We start from the raw sequence: 19518 nt of genomic DNA, 5'->3' as shown, positions 1-19518 counted from the left end.
GAAGGAAGGAAGGAAGGAAGGAAGGAAGGAAGGAAGGAAGGAAGGAAGGAAGGAAGGAAGGAAGGAAGGAGGGAAGGAAGGAGGGAAGGAGGGAAGGAGGAGGGAGGGACAAAGGGAAGGAGGAAGGAAGAAAAAAAAAGGAAAGAAAGGTGGTAGGGAGGAAGGGGGGAAAGGAGAGAGGGAGGGGGCAGAGAGACAGAGACAGATACAGACACAGAGACAGACAGAGACAGAGAGACGTATAGAAGAGGGCTCAGGAAAGCCTAACAAAAAAAAGCATGATCTTGGTGGTAACCCCATTGCCACAGGAAAGGCCAAAATCCCGCAGCTCTAGGGAAACCCAGCACACAACAGACTGTAACCAGAACACAAAGCTAACCAATATCCTGAATGAGAACAAAGTTGGCATGCTCTTGGTAAGGAGGAATTTTATGTAGCCAACTCCTAAATCTTTTCTTTTCCCTCCCTCCACCTCTTGACCGTGGTACAGTACAAATTATCATTTTTAGTTGCCTTGAAATGTCAAATGTTTTCTGCTACTTTAATTCCAAGAGTTGCAAAAAACAATGATTTCCAGAAGGGTTTTGCAGCAGCGAGGTCTATTTATCCCTTTTCTGCTTACCAACACTCAACACGACACTCACTGGGTTAAAAGGGACAGTATTCTATTGAAGCTGAATAGTACTGACAAGAGAATGCCCAGTGAGGAAGCTCTTTCTACCAAAGGCAATTTATGGTCTTAGAGGGCTGCCCAAGTCACTAAGCTCGGGAATTTGCCTGGGGTTATACAATCTGCGTGTCTTAGAGGCAGGGTTTGAAACCAGGTCTTATGAATCCAAGTCCAATGCCCTGTCTATTATGACACACTGTTTACGTAAGAAGACTTCCTTCCCACCTTTCTATAGGGAACACAGGGTGGAGAAAAATGATCACAAAGAGGGTAGGAGCATATTTAGGCATTCAGTAAGACGAGGCACTGAGCCAAAATATGTAGAATTGGGGTACTCAGAAGCAGAGTCATAACTAGGAATTCTAGAAGCACCTGGGGAAAATTCAGTCAATCAGGGTTAGTGGGGTGAGGATGGTAAAGTATGAGTGTTCTGCTGCATGGTTGAGATTAACAGAAAGCCAGAGGTCATGGAAGCTAAGGAGATTTAAGAACTGGAAGGCCAGGGTAATCCAAGAGGGGAGGGGTTGGAGAGAAAATTGAGCCAGATACTGGACTTAATGGGGGAAAAGGGTGGCCTTGGGGGCGTCACAGCCACAAGGGTCCAGACAGGAAGGAATGAACTTTAAAGGAGAAGAAATAATTGAGTAAAGGTGGCAGAGGAAAGGTCTGAAGGTGTCAGTAAAGACCAAGGAGTAGGTCATATCTGCCTTGTGGTTCCGCGTGTCCTGAGTATGAAGGAATGAGCAGATAGCCTTAGAGGAGCTGCCAGGAGGCTGGTGTCTCAGGAGAAAGCTAGACCCCAGTGAGCTCCCAAAGATGGAAGGAATATGAGGGGGAAAGGTCTAATATAGAACCTACATCAAATTGCTTACTGTTTGAGGGAGGGAGAGGCGATGAAAGGAGGGAGAAAAATTTGGAACTGAAAACTTTTTTTGTTTGTTTGTTTTGGCTAGGCAACGGGGTTAAGTGACTTGCCCAGGGTCACACAACTAGTAAGTGTCAAGTATCTGAGGTCAGATTTGAACTCAGGTCCTCCTGTCTCCAGGGCCGATGCTTTATCCACTGCGCCACCTAATGCCCCTCAAACATTTTTTAAATGAATGTTAAAAATTGTCTTTACGTGCAATTGGAAGAAGAATAAGAAGGAGATGATAATAATGATGATGATGATCTAGGTTCATATATTCGGAGCCAGAAGAACCTTTGAAGGTCATCTAAACTAACCAAAATAAAGTGGCTTGCCAAAGGCCACAGTGGCAGAACCAGGGGTTCTGACTTGGGATCCTCTGATTGTAAATTCAAAGATCATTCCACTAAACCACAATAGAGAAAGGTTCCAGAGGGCACAGAGAGGTGGTCACAGTAAAAAGGAGTCTAGACACCAGGGAGGGCTAAAGGTGAGTTTGCTCTGACCTAAGGGAGAAGGACAGCTAGGTGGCACAGTGGACAGAGTTTCAGGCCTGGAATCAAAAAGACTTATCTTCCTGAGTTCAAATCTGGCCTCAGATACTTCCTAGCTGTGTGACCCTGGGCAAGTCATTTAACCCTGTTTTGCCTCAGTTTTCTCATCTGTCAAATGAGCTGGAGAAGGAAATGGCAAACCACTCCAGCATCTTTGCCAAGAAAACCCCAAATGGGGGCAGCTAGGTGGCACAATGGATAGAGCACTGGCCCTGAACTCAGGAGGCCCTGAGTTCAAATGCGGCCTCAGACCAAACACTTGACACTTACTAGCTGTGTGACCCTGGGCAAGTCACTTAACCCCAATTGCCTAAAAAAAAAATGGGGTCACAAAGTCTTTCCACTTGTGAAATACAAGGTTACTATATTTATTTGCTGCTGTAAATTATATGTCTACTCTGTTCCACTGAACTATCTTTCTATTTCTTAGCCAGTGCCAGATAGTTTTCACAGTTACTCCCTTATAATATAGATTAAGATCTGGCACTACTAAACCTCCTTCCTTTACATTTTTATTAGTTCTTTTGATGTTCTTGATTTTTTGTTCTTCTGAATAAATTTTGTTATTCTTTTTTTAATAATTTATAAAAAATGGTTATTTAATTGGGATGGCATTGAATATATAAATTAGTTTAGGTAAAATTGTCATTTTTATCATATTGGTGCTGCCTACCCATGAACAACTAACATTTCTCCAATAATTTAAATCTGATTTTATTTCCACAAAAAGTTTTTTTTATAATTTTGTTCACATAGTTCCTAGGTTTGTTTTGGTAGATATAACTCCCAGGTATTTTATGCTGTCTAACGTTATTTTAAATGAGGGTATTTTTTATTATCTTTTCTTACAGGGTTTTCTTTGTGTTATATAGGAATGTTGATGATTTATATTGATTTACTTTATATCCTCCTGCTTTGTTAAAATTATTGTGTTTCAACTAACTTTTTTGGGTTTTTGGGATTTGGAGAGGATGTGGAGAAATTGAGACACTGTGAACTGATCCAACCATTTTGGAAAGCAAACTGGAATTATGCCCAAAGAGCTATTAAATTACCTATACCGTTTGACCCAGTAATATCATTAGTAGGCCTATTTCCAAAGATGATTAGGGAAAAAAGGAAAAGAACCAATATGTTCTAAAATATTTGTAGCAGCTCTCTTTGTGTGGCAAAGAACTGGAAATTGCAGGGATGCCCATCAGTTGGGGAATGGCTGAACAAGTTGTGGTCTATGATTGTGGTGGAATACCACTGTAGTATAAAAAATGATGAACTCGTTGATTTTAGAAAAATATGGATAGACTTGCATGAAATAACAAAGAGCGAAATGAGCAGAACCAAAAGAACGTTGTATACAGTAAGAGCAATAATTTTTTAAGAACAACTTTGAGCAACTAAGTCTTTTTGGCTATTATAAATACCCAAAATAACTGCAAAGAACTTGTGAAGAAAGACGTTATCTTCTTCCAGAGAAAGAACTGATAAATAAAAATATGTGTAGAATGATTTTATATATGTGTGTGTATAATGGTAGTCATCTCTAGGGTAGGGAGGAGGGAATAAAAAAAGTCACAGGATAACTTTATTCTATATTTTAAAGATTTTAAAGGAATAACAAGTTGTACATAATTTGCAGTTTCGTGTGCAATCTTTTTTTTCTACTATGTTATAGAAATGCTTGTTTTATTTTGTAAATTAAAAATAAAATAAATAATTTTTTAAAAAGAAAGAATTGTTTAAAGAAAATTGAAGGAGAATGCATTAGCAACTGGTAAAGGAGAATGAGGGAAGGCTTTCTGAAGGACGTGCCAACTGAGCCAAACCTTGAGAGAAGGCCGAGCTTCTAGGAGGCAGAGGCGAGGAAAGCATTCATCCACCAAAGCGGAGACACCTTCTGGAACGGCAACCACTTACCGATTTTTGCTTTGGGAATAGCCATGGCACTTCACCTTGTGTCCTTGGAAATGCACTGAGTCCCAAAATGCCAGACAACACAGAGCAACCTTGCTACTAAAAAGAGTAATGCCCAGCTACCTGAGTAGAGCTCAACATGAGGGGATAAAGAATCTCATGCTGCTCTCATGGGGTTCAAGTCATTTCACCATTGTTATTACAGCTAAGTCTAGCTCCTTAATGGACTGCTCGAAGGGTAATCCTCCACCCTTAATTTTGTAACCATGTGTATATTATAGGAGTGAGGTCTTCTGCTCAATGATCATGCCTATACATGCACACCTTCAAGCTCACTTGAACTAGATCAAATTCCAGTACACTAAGCCATCTGCTCCCTCAGGCGTCACATGAAGTTGTGACATCTCCCCTGGAATCTAAGCCATTCTATAACCTCCCTGACCCACTCCCTCAGGTTAATCATTAACACAATTAATTGGGGGGAGGAGGGTCCCCAGACTCATCCATCTATTGAATTAAGTAGAGAGAGCAGAGTCGGTGAAAAAAGTGAGAAATTCAAGCCATCTCCATGTTGCTGACCTGAGTCAGCTGTCCATAAAGGATGACTTTATGGAGAGCTTTCTTTATTAATCTCAAAGACTATAATCATGTTATCGTAGTCACTCTCCACACAACAGACCCAGGAACTGTTCACATAAAAAGCATTGAAAACAATTGTTTTCTCCCAGGCTGAAATTGAATCGATATCTAAAAAACTGCAAAAGAGAACAGAAAATATCAGGTCACTCAGAATAACCTGCCAAAGGTGGACACTTTCCAGTGGGAAGTGACCAAGAATCCTGAGTCAAAACTCCTGACTGATTTTGGAGAAAAAGTCTAGGAGCAGCTAAGTGAAGTGGTAAATAGAATGCTGAATCTGGAGTTAGGAAGATCTAAGTTCAAATCCAGCCCCAAATACTTACTGGATGTGTGACCCTGGGAAAGTCACAACCTCTGTCTGCCTGTTTTCTCATGGGGTTGGGAGGATCAAATGAATTAATCATATGTAAAGCATTTAGCACAGTGCCTGGTACTTAAATATGTGTTCCCTTTCCTCCTTAATTGGGGCAGAATCCTTCTCAAAATGGCTCAGAATGCTCGTCGTCTCATCTCAAATCTCAGATGCAATAATCATAGCATCATACCAGTTATTCACAACACACAAATTGTCAAGTGCTGTTATTTTTAACAATGGTTCTGCCTTTACCTCAACTCAGTTAAGAATTTGTGAACAAGAATCTTTTCTATCTGAATTGCCATCATCCGGTTTCATCACCCTCAAGCAAACAGTTAAACTGAAAGAATGGTTCAGACCAGTGAGGATGGCCCGAAGCAGATGCCCGGAAGACTTTGGCACTCAAGAGTAGCCAGGCTTCTCGTTGATCAACAAGTGACTCCTTCCTTGTTCCACAACAGGAATCAGCCTTGCTGAACTAATGGACCATTGTTTCATGATTTTCCCCAATCAGCTCCATCAAGATCTATGAGACTATAAGACAAACAAGAACATATTTTGGATGCTGCGATAGGAATAACATCTACTAGGATCCCTGCCATATGGGCTTGGCTAGTTTTCTCCTAAAAGGCAGGGAAGCTGTCTTAACTGGTCTGTAGGACTGTTTTTATGGCTTCCTGGTTGCCTGGCTTATAAAATGGCCATCTCATTGAAAGTCAGTGCCATGCCTATGAATTAGCACACCCTGCTGACCAGATACGTTTCCATACGAGGAGCAGTGGGGTTGATTCTACCTAAATCAGCACTGGATTCTTGCTGAATAGCCTTTCCATGTTATGGATTACCCATTAAAGAAAGATTACTGTTGGTCATAGTTACAATTGACCCCCTCCAGCCCTTCCTTATCCTTTCCCCAGTAAAAAAGTTGGTCATGCCTTCAGGTCCTTGACCTTTCAGAGACTTTCATATACCATGGAGAAACAGCTCAGATTCTACTCAATTGGCAAGTCTCCTTTCTGCCACCATGGTTTAGACAGTTCGACTGGACTGGCATGAGTCTGTGCCTTCTCTTCACACTCAGTTTTACTTCTACAAAGAATTAATGTTTAGTAGGAATTTGGGAGGTGAATCAGAGTGGGGCCCTGCTACCATTAGTTGTAGTTATAGGATATGTTCCATACAGAGTACAAAGAGTACATAGATCAGCGTAACTTGCCCACACTGATTAAACCAAAAAAAACATTTTTCCCCAAGATATTTTGGTAATAGCAAAATCATGAAGCATCTCAAAGTTTAATAAATACTGACTGTTGATTAGAAGTATCTCCTCTGAAGTACAGGTTCTTTGCCTTTTTTCTGTCCTGGATCCCTTGGGTAGACTGGTGAACCCATGGACCCTTTCTCAGAATAAAGTTCTTAAATGCATGAAATAAAATGCATAGAATTACAAAGCGAACCAATTATATGGAAATATATCTATCACTACATATATGCATATATAGTGATTATATATACATATATGTGTGCATGTGTATATACACATATATATGAAAAAAATTTAACCATTTCATAGAAACAGTTTTCATAGAAAAATTTCATAGCCCACAGGATAAGAACACCTGCTCTAGAGCTCTCTAGGGTCGATCTCTCAGCTGTACTTCATAAGGGCTCTCTAGGGCTAGGAAGGAAGGAAGGAAGGAAGGAAGGAAGGGAAAAGAAGGAAAGAGGAGGAATGAAAGAAGATTGGGAAGAAACAAGCATTTATTAAGCACCTATGTGCCCAAGCACTGTGCACATATAATTATCTCTAATTATCACCAAGCACAAATATTATCTCATTTTATCCTCACAACAACCCTGAAAGATAGGTGTTATTATTATCCCCATTTTAGAGTGGAGGAAACTGAGGCAGACAGAGGTTAATGGATTTGCCCAGGGTCATACCTAGTAAGTGTCTGAGGCTAGATTTGAACTCAGGTTTTCCCGACTCCAGGCTCAGAGCTCTACTCCATCTAGATGCCACCTCAGGAATCCTTTTCCTCTGATCACTGCAGTTGCCATAAAGTCATTTAACATTTCTATACCCACTTGTGTTAATACAGAGAAAGTCTGTGAAAGGGAAGCCCTTTGTTCTAAGAGGGTTGGTGAGCTGGGGTTTTGTTGTTGTTGTTCAGTCACTTTTCAGTCACGTCCAACTCTTTGTGCCCCCATTTGGGGTTTTCTTGGCAAAGATCATTCATTCATTCCCTTTGATTCCCTTATGTAAGGCTACCTACCTCTCCTTTGCCTCTTTACTGATTCCCAACACAACATCTACCTGGTCTCAAACGCTCCTAGTTTAGAGCAGAAAGAGGAAGATGGTAGAGGAAGAGACTCTTCTCTTCTTTATTCTCCTTCCAGACTTTTCCACCATAACTCAGCTACCTTCTCATGCTGGAATATCACTCCACCATGCTGGCCCCTTTCTTCCATTGATGAGTTCCTTCCTGGACCTCCATTTTGAGAAATGGCCCAGGATGACCACGCTTCATTCCCTTCTTGGCTGTGCTTCTGACTCTCCAGTTTGTGTCCTCTCTGTGCTCCCCTTTTTCAGCTCCATTTTGTCTTCCACCATTAGAGTGGAAGTTCCTTGAGGGCAGGGACTATCTTTCTTCTGGTATTTGTATCCCCAGCACTTGGCACAGTAATATGCCCTTAAAAATGTTTTTTTGCCAGCTTGCCCAGCTTGTTGACAGGAAAAAGGGGAAGATAATAAAACCAGATGATGGATGATCAAAGCCCAGAACTTGGAGGAAAAGGAAAACCCTTAGAGAAGGTAAGAACAGCAAAGGTCAAATTTTGTTTTCACATCATAAGGACAATTTTTGTGTGGAATAATCAAAGAAGTATTCATATACATAAATGCTACTTCTTCATTGCCATAGAAACAGATACAGGCACATAACCGCATGTACATATTACAAGAAAGACATAATGGAAAGTATAGTAGAAACATAGTATAGTGGAAGGAACTCTGGAATCAGAGGACCTGGGTTCAAATCCCACTTCTAATGCCTACTCCCTGACCTTGGGCAAGTTCCTTAATCTCCCTGGGCCTCAGTTTCCACATCTAAAAAATGAAAAGGTCAGAACAGATGGTCTCTTAGACTCCCTTCCCCTCCAGATCCATGATCCTATCAAAACATAAAGGCCCACATGGCTGAAAGATGGAGGGCAGGAGGAGGTTCACCTCCTGGGACACTGCAGGGAGGCTATTAGCATTTCCAGTTCATGTGAAGAGGTTATTTCCACTTGCTAAAGAGGAGTGCAGGGCTGGTATTTTCTAGGACTGATTCACCCTCCTCAGGGTGGGAACCATATTTCCTAAACTCACACAGAACAAACAGCCAGTGTGAGTTTAGGTACCTAATGAAGAAATAGCCTGGATTGTAGCAGGTAAACCTTCTTTTTTTCATCACTAAAAAATCAGATATTTGGCAAACCATCTGTTCCAATCCTAGGATTTCCATTTTTCTTGCTTTGAACAGAAAATGAAGGTCACCATACTGGATACAAACTAGTCTTAGCTGGTAAAAGAAAGGCAAACAGCCAATATAAATATTATAGCAAAGAATTGGACCAGAGAAAGAGGCAAAAAAATGAGAAAAAGATTAGCACCCCAAACTCTTCGCCAAGGAAAGCTACACATGCAATACCTCAAGCCTAAGGATGGCTTTAATCAAGTTGAATTTGGCCTCTGGCTTATACGTATACTGAGCTCCCAATACACCTCACTCTTTATAAAGTAGGAAAGGGAAAACTCTTTGCAGAGCCAGCTGAAAGGAAGCACAATACTGTCTGAAAAGGGCAACACTCATGGACTCCACCCTTCTAGGTAGTAGCCATGAGTAGTGATCACCTACTGCCTGGAAATCCTCTTCCTTCACCTATAGAGACCACACCACCAACACTCGCTTGATTCTTAGTGGACATAATTCAGCCCTTGAGAGAACTGGATCTTTGGTGCCAAGAAACTGAGGTCCAACTATTCCACCTTTACCATAACTGTCAAATTCAACATGCAAATCTGTCTTACATGAGACCACCTTTTGACTTTTCCTAAACCTCTCACCATACATGACTTTGAATTGGCAAAACATTTTGGTATTCTTTTTCCCTCACAGGCATTTTCTCAGGAGAAAATTTCAGCCTTAATCATCTGAATTATGAAAAGTTGGAATGGTTCACCTTATAAGACAGAGAGACATTCTCAGCTCTAAAAAAGAGTTTAGGCAAGGGGAAGGTGACCACTTTTCTGAATTGTTATAGAGGGTATTCAGACATTAGATTGGGGATTAGACTAGATAACTTTGAAAGCCTCTTTCAATTTTAAGAGTTCAGTATTTGGTGGATGGGAGTGGGAAGAAATCAAATGGAATTGCAGAACTTTAGATCTGGAAAAGGGACCTTAGGAACCGGCTACTCCAGGGACTGGCAAACTACAACCAAGGGCTAAATACGGCTGCCCCTCGGTTTCTACGGTCTGGCCAGCTATGGATGGTCTTTACATTTCAAAATACAATAGAATAAAATATAAATATAAAATAAATGTAAATGTATAATAAATATATAAATAGTTAATAAATATAAATAAATTGTAAAATAAAATGAAAATGAAACTTTATTTCAAAATGTGAAAACCATTCTTGGCTAGCCAGGTCATACAAAAACAGTCAGTGGGGTGGATTTGGCCAGTGGGCCATAGTTTGGGGACCCTTGTCTAATCCAATGCCTTCATTTTACAAATGAGAAAACTAGAATAAGAATGATAAAAAATAAAATTATATGATTATTTGATGCAGAATTTACCTTGGTATGGAACTGATCATTTTTCTATCAAAGAAAAATAATTTCATGGCATGAAAATACTGAATTATTACCATTGTTTGTCTAGATATACCTCTCTCCAATAATTCTATATATCTTCCAAGTAGATTACTCACCCTCAGTTATTCTGAAAATGATGCTTTGAAACTGTCTTCCCCCAAATCCTGTGGACCATTACCCATTTTCATAAAAACCTTTCTTTTCTCTTCATTTTTTCTCTCTTCTTTTCCTCCATTCTTTCTTCAATTCCAATTCTGCCATTTCTTCACAAATGATAAAGTAGAAAAAGCCCTGGCTGTATATCAGATTATGCACCATCTTGGGGAGGGTGGTGGGGAGGAAGGGGGAGAAAAATTTTAAACTCAAAAGCATATGGAAGTGATTGTTGATAAATCAAAATAAATTAATTAGAAAAAAGAAAAAAAGAAGAAAAAAAAAAGCCCTGGCTGGCTCTAGGGTCCAAAGGCCCAGATTTGACTCCCTGCTCCACTATGGGCTGTCTTTGTTGGGTCTCTGTTTCTTATATATAAAATGAGAGTGTTGGACCTTATCACCTTTGGGAGCCTTCTAACCTTAAATCTCTGTTCCTGGGATCTAAGATCCCTTCCATCTGGACATCCTGAGGTTTTTGACTCTTCTCTCCTTTCAGCTCTGTCCTCTTAACCTTTCAGTCCAGGCTAAATGTCCAGCTCATCTGTTGTTCAGAGATTCTTACAATACCTTCTATGCTAAACCATCTGTTAAAGATTCTCCCATTCCAAAGATACATGCATCCAACTCTGTGTTTCTTCTAGCTCCTTTGTCCATCACCTTTATTTGGCTTCAATCTTGAGTATAGTTTAACTTAAAATGTTTAGCAGTGTTCATTGTGATAGAATCCTTTTCAGGAACAAAATTGTTCGGGGGGAATTAGTAAATGGGCTGTTTAAGGGGTAATAGAATAATGTGCTAAAAAGGATAATAGAATAATGTGCTAAACGGCCCCCTGGTGGTTAGATGTGTTAATGCACCTCTTTCTGTCAGCACTAGCGGGAAGAATGAACTTTTAAGACACAGGTAGCTCAGGTAGAGTAGAGTACAAAGACAGAGAGCATTTACTAAAGTTTATTACTGAAGGAATTACTAAAGAATTACTAAAGGAATAAGCATTTATTAAGCACTTACTCTGTACTGGTCATTGTGATAAACACTTTACAAATATTACCTCATTTGAGCCTCACAACAATCCTGTGAGGTAGGTGCTATTATAATGCTCATTTTACAGTTGAGAAGAAAGGTTAAGTGACTTTCCCAGGGTCACACAGCTAGTAAGTATCTTAGGTTGGATTTGTACTGGGGTCTTCCTGATTCCGCCGACTGGAGCACTTTCTTTCTGTGTAGTGCACTGAAGATACGAATAGGGGCAAACAAGATTACATTCTGATGAAGGAAGAGAATACATAAATGAAAGCTCATCCACTCTGTTGGCATGATGGGGAGCTGGCCTGGAAGTAGCACAGAAGTCAGGCCCTGGGGCCCAGAGGGCAGAGGCCCAGACTGGGCTGGGGGAGAAGGCAGGAGAAGAGGGGAAGATCAGGATGATGAGCAGAATAGGCAGCATGGTGTGGAGATGACTGGGAAGGGACAAGAGAGAGATCATCAGCCAATTCTACCCTCTTTTAAAGGCTGCACAAATTCAGACCCGTGTGTTTTGTGACAGGCTAACTCTGTTTAACTATGTTACTTGGGTTGCAGGATAGACGTGCACCTTTAAAGCGTTAGGTTGTGGAGTCATTCACCCAGGGAACAGCCTAAGTGGTTAATTAGAAACAGCCAAGGCAAACTGTACCCTCTTAAGTGCACTGCTGCTCTCTGAAAGGAAGGTTGCTGCAGAAGGGAGGAAGGACATACTAACCAGAGACTGGTTGCTCTCAAATATAAACAAAAGTCAGACCAAGGAAACTGAAGAAAGATGTTTAAGATAGTGGCTGCCACTAAGGAGAAAAAGACTTCTAATATGGCATTTAAACCCAAGGACTTTGCTTAACAACAAGGAATGAACTGCTTTAAATTTGGTTAAAACAGTAAGAGGGGGCAACTAGGTGGTGCAGTGGACAGAGAGGGGGACCTGAAGTCAGGAGGACCTAAGTTCAAATCCTACCTCAGATACTTAGTAACTGTGTGACCCTGGGTAAGTCAATTAACCCTGTTTGCCTTAGTTTCCTCATCTGTAAAATGGGCTGGAGAAGGAAATGGCAAACCACTCCAGTATCTTTGCTAAGAAAACCCCAAATAGGGTCACAGTCAGATACCCCTGAAATGACTGAACAACAACATGAGGTTAGATCTCTGAGAATCTGGAAGAGGAATGGTCTGATACTCTCAGAACTTAAATCAAACTTGGGAAATTGAAACCCTGTTCCTAAAGAGTAACCAAGTCTGCTCTGGCTACCAGGCTATCATACTACTCCCCTTCAGGAGATATGGTAGCATAGTAGAGAGAGATACAACCCTAAAGTCACGAACAGGATTCAAGTCCTGCTTCTGACACACACTGGTTGGGTGACCTTGGACAAGCAAATTAATCTTTCAGTGTCCCCTGGCCAGGTTTGGAATTGTTCAAGGGAGTTGTCTTACTGGGAGCTCCCTAGATCAAGGAAATCAGAGGTTCCCTCCCCCACCAAAAAATAAAAACCCTCTTCTTCACATACTCCACCTTACAGCCAACTAGACTACTCCCTATCTCCATGTATAGACCTATATCTGTGCCTTGACTCATGTCATAACCCAAGACTGGAACAGGTAACTCCTCTGTGCCCCATCTCTTCTGGTAAAAGTTAATCTTTCTCTTTAAGACCCAACTCAGGTAGCACTTCCTCCATGAAGTCTTTGTCCCCAGATGAATGTGATCTCTCTGTCCTCAAACTTCTCATAGCTCTTTCTCCAGACCTCTCTTTTATATTTATCACACTCAGCCTTCTATCATACTCATTTGTGTCCTTGTCCCCCAGGCATTCACCCATGCAATATTCATTAGATTGTTGTTATTGTTGATGGTGATGATGATGATGATGATGATAATGATACTTCATTTCTGAAGAGGACTGTCGACATTCATGGGTAATGTCCTTACTTGAGAGTGAATTGAGACAAAACTGCACTAAGTCATCAGCCTCACTCTCTCTTTGTAAGCTACTTGAGAACAAAGACCGTGTTTTATTTATCCCTATATTTCCAAGTACTGAGCAAAGTCCCTTGCATATATAAGACACTTAATGACTATTGAATTCAAAATAGGCATTTCTTTGGTTGGTGTCCACTCACTCTGGTTTGAAAGGGAAAGGCAAAAGAGGGAAAGTAGTCTGGATTTCTCTTAGCTGTTCAAAGAGACTTCATAATGCTCTACTACTCCTTAGGGAAGGGAGAAAGCCTCTCAGTCATCCCTTCCTGAATTTTCCCTGGTGCCTGAGGCCAACACTGCAACTCAGAATCACAGAATCTTAGGTGTTAGAAAAGACCTTAGAAGTCATCTAGTCTCCAATTAGCACACAAGGCAATAATCCTTCTAAAATAAAGGGATGACATCTGGTAATCCAGCCTCTGCCTGAATAGCCCCAGTAACAGCTATTCATCTTATTCCTTTGTTTGACATTATGTTGCTTTTCAAAGTTATGTTCCTCTCAGCCAAAACCTTCCTCCCTGTAACTGGCCCTAGTTCTGCTCTCTGGAGAAATACAGAACACACTAACTCTCTCTTCCATATTATAGTCTTTCAAATACTGGAGGACAGTAATCATGTCTCTGTTTGACTTTTCTCCAAGGTAAATATCCATAGATTGAAAAAGTCCTTTTTTCTGATTCTTATGGTCCAAAAGCCCTTTTAAAAAATAGCTGTAGAAAAGTGAAACAATGCCCCCAGGGAGAGAAGGAAAATCACCAGTCCTGGGTAGCCATTAGCCCTAATATCAGCCCTCCCCACTTTGAACCCTACATAGCTCCAGCTTCTTTTTGTGCTCTGCTCCACCTTGGGCACAGGGCCATTCTTTCCCTTCCCTACCAATGAGTATTCTACTGTGTGCACCCAGCCACGGGCTCTTTGGGAGCCACTTTCCATCTCTCTTCATCCTCCCCTCTGGTGCCATGCAGTGCCGTCTCCTACCAAACCAACCTCCTCCCTTCAAATTGGCAGAAATGCCCCGAAAAGGAAACAGACTGGTTGAGTCTAGTGCTTGAAACATAAAATGAATGGGAATATAGGGACAGAGAGATGGGAGGACAAAAGGCCCGGAAAAGCATAAGGTAGTCCAAGGCTAGGTCTGGATAGTAAAATACAGGTGGGTCTGTTCTTTAGCCCGTTGTGTCCTAGGAGATTCTGTAACTTGGTACGGCGGAAAGAGGAGTCGAATGGAACAAGAGGATCTGATTTACTATTTCCTCCATGTTTGATCTTGGGCAAGTTAGGTGGGCTTTCTGGGCCTTGATTTTCTTATCTATAACAAGAAAGTTAAATTAGATTACCTGTAACATCCCATCTGTGGCCCTGTCTTCCTTTATTTACCTTGCTGCTTCCTGTGGAATCCCTACCCCACAAACCCCTTCAGGATGGTGCCCTCAAATTCTTTCCCTCTCTCATATTAATAATAATAATAATAATAATAATAATAGTATTTATATAGCATCTACCACATGCTAGTTTCTGTGCTAAACATTTTTTACAAATATTATCTCCTTTGATCTTCACAACGACCCTGGCAGGTAGGTGCTATTATTACCTCCATTTTACAATTGGGGAAACTGGGGCTGATAGAGGTGACTTTTCCAAGGTCACCCAGATAGTAAGTATATGAGGCTGGATTTGAATTCAGAGCTTCCAGATTCTAGGCCCAGTGCTTTAATCACTGGACCACCAGCTACCTATATTGAATGACCTCTGAAAAAAAAGAACAAATTTCTTTATACTAAAGTATAAAATGACGGATATGGGCTTAATGCGTTATTCTCCCAAGAGTATTTTCCTTGAAACAGAAAAGGAAACATTAAACCAAAGTCATGAATCTCTAATGGTATAATTTTAGAGATCAGTCAGTCAGTCCTCAGAAGCAATCTGGTGGTCAGAAGGACTTTCAGGCAAACCTGAAATCTCATCTCAGAGTTAGCACTTCCTCAATTCACTCATAAGTACCATCAACCAGCCTAGATCCTTCTCCCTCCGAAGACTTCTTTCTGTTGGAGGTTGCTCACAAGTACCCAAGGCACATGGCCAAAGAGGAGACTGAGAAATAGAGAAAGATACTGAGAGTCTCAGGGCTTAGGTATTGGGCTTCTGGAAAAGAGATCATTTTCCAAGGGAGACCCATAAGACAAACGCTGTACCTCTGGTTATTAAGTTTATATTGAATATAGCTATTGAATATATTTTATATCTATAGGTAAATATATTTATCTATACATATATTTATACATATATATTTATATTGCATCAATTTGTTTATCAATAGACATTGATATGTAAGTTATATATTAATATATCATAAACATACGATATATATTAAATACAATACATAAATATAAGTTGATAAATATAATTGATAATGTTCATAATTGTATCAATAATCAATTATATGTAAAATCAATTATAATTGTTATATAATACATTATAATTGATATTGTTTATCAATAACCAATTGATAAGTATGATTTTTATTATATCATTTTTATTTCTGCAGTGTGAAACAATGATGGTAGCAGCTGTGCCTTCTAATAAGAATTCTTATGTTTAAGCTAGCTCAAGATCAAAGTGCATTGTCTCCAGAATTTTAAAAAGGACAACCTGGAGATACATGCCCAAACAAAGCATTCATGAGGTAAATAACCAACATAGACAGACAGAACACCCTGTACTCTTGGGTCAGCATCCAGGTACAATACATTTTGCATTCTGGATTATCCTTTTTCTTCCCAAGAGCTGGGATCAATATCCCAAAGGTCTTGCAGTTTCACATATTAGGAAAAAAGACAAATTTCAAATAAGGACAAGAACAAATTCCTCTCTATTTATCATGAAGGTACAATTACAAGGGTTAATGGCTAATTCTGGAGCACCAAGCATTAGCTACTGCCTCAGTTAGGGAGCCAGGTTCAATGGGCCATTGGCCTGTTCCCAAATAATGATTCCTTCCATCTGTTCCTATACATTGTCTCATAACCTATTCTCCTCACCAGGGACCAAACTGTCTGGCTCCTAGTATACATGCCTGCTGTCCACACATAACCTTGGGTGGACGTGACTAGTTGGGCAGTGTGTAACTAATTGATGATATACATTTATTTATAATCACTTTTTTTCCTGGGTAGCTGAAACATTATTTTCAAATGCTTTGTGGTCATAGAACCTCTTTCTCCCTAAGAGACACACCAAGGAAAGCAAATGGGTCTACATCAAGGGATAGTCTAAAACACCCATGTCCTTAATTAAGCCCCGGGATTCATATGCCATAGGTCAGTCCTTCTAGGTCAACTGATATTCTATACGCACATGTGGTTACCCTGTTTCCTACTGATACCCTCCTGCCTTCAAATGTCTGTAGGATTAATTGCCTCTTGGTCTCATATTCACTCCTCCCACTAGAGAGATTAAAGGTTTTTTTTATTTTTTTAATATGCTCAATGCAAATACAGATCTTGACTCCCATGGTTGCCTAAACACTGTCTTTCCTATTCAAAGATGAGTCACTATCTAGAGATTTAGTTTGAATTATTTTCCATCCAGGATGATAGATTTGCACAAATCTATTCACATATAAGTATTCTTTTTTTTCCTTTGTTTTTCCGGGGGTTTGTGGAAAGGTGGGAGGCAGGGGGACGAGGGGAAGATGAAACATATGAAAGCTAACTGACTCACAGAGAGGAACCTGATAGAGTGGAAAGAGGTAAGGGCAGAATGTCATAAAGCCTGAATTCCAAGTTCAACTCTATTGCTAATGAATGGTGGGACTTGATAAAGGCAATTTACTTCAACTTTTTGGGCCCCAGTTTCCTTATCTTTAAAATGAGGGGACTGGGTCCTTTCAGCTCTGAAACTTTGTCAGGGGTGGGGAACCTGCGACCTCAAGGCCACATGTGGTCTTCTAAGTCCTTGGGTGAGGCCTTTTGACTGAGTCCAAGTTTTACAAAACAAATTCTTTTATTAAGGGGATTTGTTCTGTGAAGTTTGGATTCAATCAAAGGGCAGCACTTAAGGACCTAGAGAGCCACATGTGACCTCAGGGCCACAGGTTCCCCACCTCTGTTTAGGTAAATTTTGGGCTAGGTTCCCTAAACCTGTTAACCAATCAATCAGCAATAATTTATAAAATAAGAAAAGAAAAAGAAAAAACTTATAAAACACCTACTATGTGCCGGGCACTCTGCAAGACACTGTGGATACAAATGTAAAGAATTATACAATCCTTACTCACCAGCCAACCTGCTAGATGACCTAATTTACCATACTTCCCTCCAAAAAGAATCTTGCGCTGTTCTCTCTTTTACAAAAGACTGCAGTGTGCACAATCCAAACGCTTTTAGTGTATACCCAAGCCATCCAGTCTGAAGCCCCATTCACACAGTTTCCCTGTGGGTGTCTAACACACCCAGAGAAGAAAATCACACATCAGAGATCCCCCAGCTGCAGCCTGAAGGCCTAGAAGAAAGCGTGGCCAGAATACAAGTGAAACCTCGATGGGACCAGAGAGAGCTGCCCTGATCCTCAGACTGGGCTGTGAGTCCCCCTCCCAGCTGAGCTCATTGACTCAGCTGGCTGATGATTTTACAACCCCAAAAGAGATTCTCTAATTGCAAGAATGAAAAGTGCCAAACTGATTTTAAACCTCAAGGCAGACGGGCTCAGTGCCGCCAGAAGAGTATTTGGGGAAAGAGCTATTTTAAAAGAGAGCTCCTATGGGTATAAGGATACTTTTCTGTCTAGACTCCTAGTAACACCTGTTGTTCACTCATCCTACCCCAGGCCCTACCCCGCCCCACCCCCTCCTTAGAGCAGCCTGGCCAAGGCTCCCCGAGCTGCCAAAGAGTGTTCCGAAGTGAACATGTGAACAGCGTGTGGGTGGGGGTTGTAGGTGGGAATAGGAGCACCACAGGGAAGGGCTGCTGTCCAGTGGTTTTCATTCTCCCACTTTGACTAAGCAATGCACCTAAGAGCCAGGGGAAGGGTGCAATAAGTAAAGAAACATATCACCTTAGCACACAAAGAGCAGATACGGTCACTTCAAACAATCCACATCCTTAATTAAGCATTTCCAAGAAAGATAGTGTCTTCTTGCTGAGTTTAAGATACCTTCGGATCTGTTTTTTAGTTTATGCAAATCCATATAGAGAACCAACTTGTGTCCAAATATGTCATTCCCCTTCTCAGTGAGTTCTGGTGGCTGCTTGTTAACTTCTACAATCGATTCTAAACCCCTCTGATTGACATTCCCATTAGATGATGAGATTCTTGAGAACAGAGACAGTCTTTTACCTTTCCTTGTATCCCCCACGCTCAGTACAGCTCCTGCCACACAGTAGGTGCTTAATAGATGTTTATCGATTGGCTGACTGATTTAAAGTTCTTCATAATCTTCTTCCTACTTTTCCAGTCTTCTTACACATTATTTCCTCCAAACAGTTTTCCATCCAGCTACACTGACCTGCTGGTTTCTCCTTGAATATGACCTTCCATATCCATCTCTGTGTCTTGGCTGTCCCTCATGCTTGGAATGTTTTATCCCCTCACCTCAGCCTTGTCATTTCAAAGCTTTCAGTCTTAGCTCAAATCCTACCTTCCACAGGGGGCCTTTCCCAATCCTACCAGTTACTAGTACTTTCCCCTCTCAGGTAACCTTGAATCAACTTTGTATATGTCTTGCATATTCTCGTTATTTGCATGTTGACCCCTCCATTTGAATGTAAGCTGCCTGAGGGTAGGGACTGGTTTTGCTTTTCTTTGGATCCCCAGCACTTAGCCACTTAGTTCCTGGTGTGTGTTGCTGTTGTTCAGTTGTTTCAGTCATGTGTGACTCTTTGTAACCCCATTTAGGGTTTTCCTGGTAAAGATACTACGGAATGATTTGCCATTTCCTTCTCCAGTTCACTTGATAGATAAGGAAACTGAGGCAGACAGGGTGAAGTGACTTGCCCAGGGTCACACAGCTAGTAAGTATGTGAGGCCGGACTTGAACTCAGGCCTGGCACTCTATCCACTTTGCCACCTAGCTGCTCTGCTGGTGCATAGTTGGTGCTTAATTAATGCTTATTGACTGACTTATAGACTGACTGACCTCTTAAAACGCCATGTGCTTTCAGTAAATACTTGTTGCCTTGGGAACATTGAGCAAAGGAAATATAAATAAAAGAAACAAACATGGAAAAGTAAATTTCAAAGGGACCTTAGAGAACATTTTGTGGAATCAAAAGATTTCACAGTTGCAAGGGGGCTCAGGGACCAGATAGTCCAATGCACACATTTTCTTTAGGGGGAAAAAAAAGGCCACTAAACTTACCCAAAAAATGACTGCCTGACCTTTGCGGTAAGACCTCCATTTGGATGAAGTAGAGAGGAGGAAGGAGGAGGAAATTCACTCTCTCCCTAGTAAGTCTATTC

The sequence above is a fragment of the Vombatus ursinus genome, unplaced genomic scaffold, assembly GCF_900497805.2.
Source record: "Vombatus ursinus unplaced genomic scaffold, bare-nosed wombat genome assembly UNPS02014772.1, whole genome shotgun sequence".
NCBI classification, from domain to species: Eukaryota; Metazoa; Chordata; class Mammalia; order Diprotodontia; family Vombatidae; genus Vombatus; species Vombatus ursinus.
The sequence above is the reverse complement of the archived record's forward strand: the minus strand, read 5'-3'. Positions refer to the sequence as shown.